The sequence below is a fragment of the Morus notabilis genome, unplaced genomic scaffold, assembly GCF_000414095.1.
Source record: "Morus notabilis unplaced genomic scaffold, ASM41409v2 Scaffold1717, whole genome shotgun sequence".
Classification (NCBI taxonomy): Eukaryota; Viridiplantae; Streptophyta; class Magnoliopsida; order Rosales; family Moraceae; genus Morus; species Morus notabilis.
Genome location: NW_010363301.1, coordinates 21,905 through 28,828, shown reverse-complemented (window position 1 = coordinate 28,828; position 6,924 = coordinate 21,905).

The window sequence follows — 6,924 nt, the reverse complement described above, 5'->3', positions numbered from 1 at the left end:
AAGCCACTAAAGAACTAAATTATGTTGCTTTAATCTATCCCACTTTTTGTCTCTTTCAGGATATTCTCACACAGGAGATTATTGGGCGTGGTACTAAGAGAGAGGGGTTGTACTACATGGATGATTTTAGCATGGGGAAAACAAATAACATGCACTACTCAACTAGCGTCAATGAGAGGTAGATTTGGCTATGGCATCGTCGATTAGGACATCCGTCCTGAACGAAAAAATATGCATATTTTAGAAATTGCTCGTGCTTTATTGATTGGAGCACATATGCCAAGCAGATATTGGGATTCTGTTGTGGTCACGACAGTACATCTATTGAATCATATGCCTTTAAAAGTGCTGAATTTCAAGACCCCGTTACAAGCTCTCTCGCACCATGTTTCTCTACCATCTGTTTTGTTGATTTCTCCTCGAGTATTTGGATGTGTTGCCTTTGTTCATCTCCATAAAAATCAACGCACTACACTTGATCCCTGAGTAGTACGTTGTATTTTTTTGGGGTATGCTACACAGAAAAAAGGATATCACTATTACAATCCTACAACACGGCGTACTTATGTCACCATGGATGTTACGTTCATAGAGTCTGAAAGTTCTTAGTCTTCACCAGCAACCAATTCTTCTCTTCAGGGGGAGATAAGACATGAAAGGCAGAATTAGTGGAATTGTGAGGTATTTGAAGGCACCCACACCCCAGAACAAGTTAAAGTTGAACATCTTAGAAGACACCCTGACAGTCCAATGATTGAAAATGATAAAGTGATTATTAGTGTTGAGCAAGAAGCCGGGTCAGGAGGCAGGATGAGTAACGACACTATACAAGAAATTGAGGCTGAAACTACAACACTTTCTCCCTCTTTAGTACCTAACAGCCCTTCTCTTGAGAATATTCCTAAAGTAAGCTCTCCCACTACACCCTCTCATGTTGATAGTTAAGATATCTTTGTTGGTTATAACTTGCCTTTCAGGCATAATCGTGGAAAGCCCCCAAACCGATATTCACCAGATTTGGAGGAAAGAAGATCAAAGTATCCAATTGCGAACTATGTATCGACTCAGAGATTAGCAAAATCTCTTAAGGCATTTGTATACAATTTGTCTTCATGTCATGTTCCCAACAGGCCTTAGAAGATCTGAAGTGGGCTCAAGCAATAAAAGAAGAAATGAAGGCACTACAGAAAAATGAAACATGGAATCTTGTCCCATTGCTAGAAGGAAAGAAGACAATAAGGTGCAAGTAGGTTTTGTCCATCAAACATAAGGTTGATGGATCCATTGAAAGATACAAGGAAAGGCTCGTGGCGAAGGGATACACACAAACATATGGCATAGACTATCAAGAGACTTTTTCTCCAGCGGCAAAACTAAATATTGTTAGGGTCCTATTGTCTCTTACAGCGAATTTAGATTGGCCGTTATACCAGTTTGACGTAAAGAACGCCTTCCTTCATGGCAATCTTGAAGAAGAGGTTTATATGGATATTCCACGAGGATATAGTGTTTCTTCAAAAGCAGGAGACAGTGTTTCTTCAAAAGTAGGAGTTGTATGTAAATTGCAACGCTCGCTATATGGACTAAAACAATCACCCCGCGCATGGTTTAGTCATTTTAGCTTGGCTATGAAGAAGCATGGTTTTAAAAAAAGCAACTCAGATCATACTTTATTCTTAAAGCATCAACAGGGAAAGGTAACAACTCTAATAATCTATGTGGATGACATGATTATTACATGAGATGACACAAAAGAGATCAATAGGCTTAAGGAAAATTTAGCAACTGAGTTTGAAATGAAGAATCTTGGGGGTCTAAAATATTTCTTAAGGATTGAAGTAGCCAGATCAAGTAAAGGTATATTTCTTTTCCAAAGGAAATATGTGTTAAACTTATTATCTGAAATGGGTTTGCTTGATTGTAAGCCACCCGATACTCCGATTGTTTAGAATCATAAGCTTGGAGAATACCCATATCAAGTACTAACTAATAAGGAGAGATATCAAAGATTAGTTGGCAAGCTAATTTATTTATCACACACTCGACCTGACATTGCCTATGCAGTGAGCATAGTGAGTCAATTTATACACTCACCAAATGAAGACTATATGGATGCGGTAATTCGAATTCTCTGGTATTTGAAATCGGCTCTAGGGAAATGACTTATGTTCTCCAAGAATAATCATCTCAATGTCGATGGCTACACCGATGCAGATTGGGCTGGGAACATTTCTGACAAGAAATCTACATCAGGCTACTTCACGTTTGTAGGAGGAAATCTTGTCACGTGGAGAAGTGATTAACGCCCAAAAGTGATGATCACAAGCGGTCAATTGTAGCACAGAAGGGCGGTCATATCCACAGAGAGGTAACAAATAAACAAGAAAGATTAATAGAATAAAAGTGTATGAGAAAGATAAATAACAAGTGAATTAAAGAAAAAGAAGAGTTTTTGAGATTTTGTTGGAAATAAAATAAAAGGAAGGAAATTTATGTGGAGAAATTCAGTAGTGAAAATGGTAAGGTGTCGAGAATCCCTAATGTCTCGTTCACCAGTTCAAGTTTTGATTCACAAAATAAAAGAATCAAATAAATTAAATCTCTATATTAACTCCAGAAATATTATCATTACAAGTTATCTAAAATTGACAATATATCAATTTGACAATATTGCAGTAAAAGATAATTTGTAAAATAATTTGAATAACAAAATAATGTGTGACATAATTACATAAGAAAAACGTGACTGAACTTATATAAAAATTGGCACACAATATTTTGAAAAGTAATAGAAAAATAGATGAGATTTAATTCATTCAGATGTTGAACTTTACAGCACAAGGAATCAAAACTCCGAATTGGGTCACTCAACAGAAGTTAATCTCTAACCTCACCAAGAGAACTCTAGCTGATAACTCTATGAAAATAGAGTTAATTGAGCATTTTCCAGGCTTAAATTATTACCTAGAGGGTAATTAGTATTAGTTTTCTCCTATATTTTGTCTTGTTAATAGTTTTTAGTTATTTGTGATTCATAAATTCTCTCTCTCGTGATTAGTGTTTAAAAAAGAGCTAATTCAGGTGCCCTTTGTGCTAGAATCTCAGCTTTAAGAAAACGTGGTCGTTTGGAGCTTTGAGCAGTTTTTCATTTCTGGAGTATGAAGGAATCCTAGCCAGCATTGCTGCAGCAAGGCGAGCTAGACCAGATTCACATGTTGCTGACAGCTGTACCTGAGCTGGAAGAATGGGCTGATTTAACCGTGAAGGGTGCTGATTTAGCTGCTGATTAGAGGCTTCCTCAGGGGCTGCCACGTGTAATTAGGGTACAATAAGTACCTGCAGCTGCAAGAGAAGAAGGTGTCCTTGATCATATTTTTGAACGCAGAGGCGGCTGAACTTGGAAAAGGAAACCACCTCCATTTTTTTGATCAAGTACCATTTCCAGTACTGAGGAGGAAGAAGAAGAAAACGTCACAGAGATTTAAACGTGAAGGACCATCTGTTGATGCAAGAGCAGCTAGAGGAAACCTTGGAAAAGGGGGATTCGGATTCTCTCATCATCATTTTAGTCTTTCTTATTCTCATTACTTTGTTTGTCTTGTTAAAGAATATTTACTCTTCTTCTTGAATCTGAACTTGAATTCATAAATATATTTCTATGAGATTATGATTTGTTGGCTGAGGTTGTTGATTTGTTAAATATTAAGTTGCTAGTTGATGTTGAATGGATTTGATGATTATTTCTTTGTTTATTCAAGTGAGCTGAATTTGTGCCTTAACTGTGATTGGGAAATCATAAGAGGGGAGTACAGCTTGATTAGATCTGGGAAGATTTAGTTGAGTGGAAATAACTTGAGTAATGCAAGTTCTTAGATCTTGTTACAGATTTTTGATCCACATGATATAGGAATATATTATGTCTTGCATAACCATACGATTTAGAGCTTCATTCTCTGATTTTAGAGTCTAGATTTGCAGAGGGATTTGTGAGATTTAGCTTTAAGATTAGTAGACGGCGGATTGGAAAGTCCCTGGTTTAGTAGAATCCGATTAACTAGAAGTTTTCATTGCTGTCCATTGCTGCAGCAACGCGCAGCGTGATAAAAGACAGTTTAATAATTTTAAGCCGCGAACAGTGACATTGGCCAATTTTATTTGCAAACTCTTTATTAATTAGTTTTGTTTTTGTTGTTCATTTCTATAGTCAAGTTATCATTAGTTTTAACACTTTAAAAATCACTTTTAGTCTTTGTTTAAAAACTTGGATAGGATTAACTTAACAATTTGATTTCAAAACCACACAGTCCCTGTGGGACGATACTTGATTATTCATCATTTTACTACTTGTTGACTCGTGCACTTGCGAGATTCTAGATACACAATTTTAGGCAACACTAGCCTAGCTTGCAAAACATTCTCACAAGTTCTAGAGAGAAAATATGAGACTGACTGCAAGACGACAGAAAACTAAATATTCAAAACTTACAAAAACCTTAGGCTAACCCCTTTATTTATAGTGTTTAGAGGTTGCCTATCAAATAAGGAAATAAATAGTAAAACTAGAAAATTACAAAAGAAAAGGAAACAAAATAAAATTACACATAAATTTGGAGAAATTACATATTTAATTTGGGAAAGAAATCTGGCAACTCACGGAGAAGAAATCCGGATTCAACACCTCATCTGGACACGTGTCAAAGTTTGGTTGGAGGAAAGGAATAGATTGCCACGTGTTGCGCGCGGAGTGGAAGAAGTGTGCTGGTGTTGGAGACAGTTGGGACCCGCTTTTGACAGGTGGCATGCACAGAGGGGAGAGCAGGCTGGCGTGAGCAGGCACGGGGTCCACGCGGTGGGAGATTTAGACGCGCTGGAGACTGCACGGAAGAAGACGCACGCCTTGGCAGGCGGGTGTGCTGGTGACGCGCGCGAGATGGAGTGGGGAACGCGGGAGAGAGCTGGGCACCACGCAGAGGCTCGGCTTGATGGCTCAATGGGCTGACGCGGCTCTTGGCTCGTGTGGCTTAATTTTGGCTGAGTGAATATGGCTTTCATGGCTTCCTCTTGTGTAGATTTTTACATTGCTTTTCATCTGTAAATAATTAATCAAAAACTAGACAAATTCCAATTAAAAATATTATGAATAAAAATAATGGAATTGTTTAATTAAAGCTTAAATATTTTAATATTGTGTAAATTAAAAGCAATATTTATGGTACATTTTCATGAACTTATGAAGAAGCAAGAAACAGAAAGTAATGGCTTTATCAAGTGCTGAAGCTGAGTTTAGAGGCATGGCCAGGGGACTTTGTGAACTTCTTTGGCTTAAGAGATTATTGACTGAGATTGGCTTTGCACCTAATTATGAAATGAACTTATAATGCGACAATAAGGTAGCCATTGACATTTCTGATAATCCAGTTCAACATGACAGGACAAAACATATTGAAGTGGATCAACATTTCATCAAGCAGAATCTTGAGTCCAAGGTAGTTCGGTTCCCATTTGTTATATCTGAAGACCAATTAGCGGATATACTTACGAAGGTCGTCTCTAGCAAGATCTTCCACAACTCACTTAATAAGTTGGGCATTTGTGATATCTATGCACCAACTTGAAGGGGAGTGCTGGCGTGAATTGTCAACAATACTGAATTGGAGAGATTGTAGGAATTGTTAACTAGCCAGCTGTAATACGAAATTCCCTTTGTTTAAAGGTCAACCGGATTCTTAGCCTAGATTAACTCTCTTATTTGATTCACTGTACTCTGTGTGTGTGTGTATATATATATACACATACGATTGTAGTCATTAAAAATAGATGAATAGAAAAAACAATCCTCTTGTGATCATAAATTAGTTTGGTATATATGATATGGGGAAAGGAGACAACTATCTCTTAGAGTATATGGGTCTGAAAATTTACTCCTTCTTGATTAAAATCGTTTTTAGTCAAGTCAAAAGGCTATTAAGCAATAGTAAAGATTAAACATCCAGACCCATACATTTTGAGGGTAAGTTAAATAATTTTCTCATATCGGTTAATCTTGATTAATACCGTTTGAAAGTATATGAGTCAGGATTTTGACCCTTTATTCTTGATTCATAACCTTTTTAATCAAATAATTACACTAATAAAATTATATTTATTAAAATAAAATTTCAGACTCGTCCACTCAATGTTAAATTCGTCAATTATATGGGAGAAAGAGGGAAATAAGCCAAGACTTGAGATGAATTAAAATTAATAGGCCAATAGTTTACCTAAGTTAATAAATAGGCCAAATTACTATTTTTGTCCATAACTTATCTGGTTATGAACCATAACTTGATAAGTTATTGTCCATAAATCACGGTTTTTGTCCATAACTTGTCTGGTTATGAACCATAGCTTGACAAATTTATCCATAACTTATCTGATTATGACCTATTAATTTTTATAACTAAAAGTTAACTTATATACTTTCTTAAGCTTTTCATATTGATCTATTTTCTACTATTTCCGTTTTTTCTTTTTAATTTTGCAGTCCTCAAATTTTCTCAAAACTTCTTATTTGGGTCATTCAAAAGCCCAATGTTCTGGGCTACCACTTTAAAGGCCGAAAAGAGTCTACGTCAAATTGGCCCATCGTAAGGCGAAAACCAATCTCACTCTCTCACCAGACGAAACCCCATCACAGCCGTCCATCCATCCAAAAGCCCTAACCTCTTGATTAATAACCCAATCTCTCTCTCTCCTCTCCCCCACCAAAACCCTAGACGAGACCCAACCATGGCGGCCGCTCCGACAGAGTCCGTCCAATGCTTCGGCCGGAAGAAGACGGCGGTGGCGGTGACCTACTGCAAGCGCGGCCGCGGCCTGATCAAGATCAACGGCTGTCCGATCGAGCTAGTGGAGCCGGAGATCCTCCGCTTCAAGGCGTTCGAA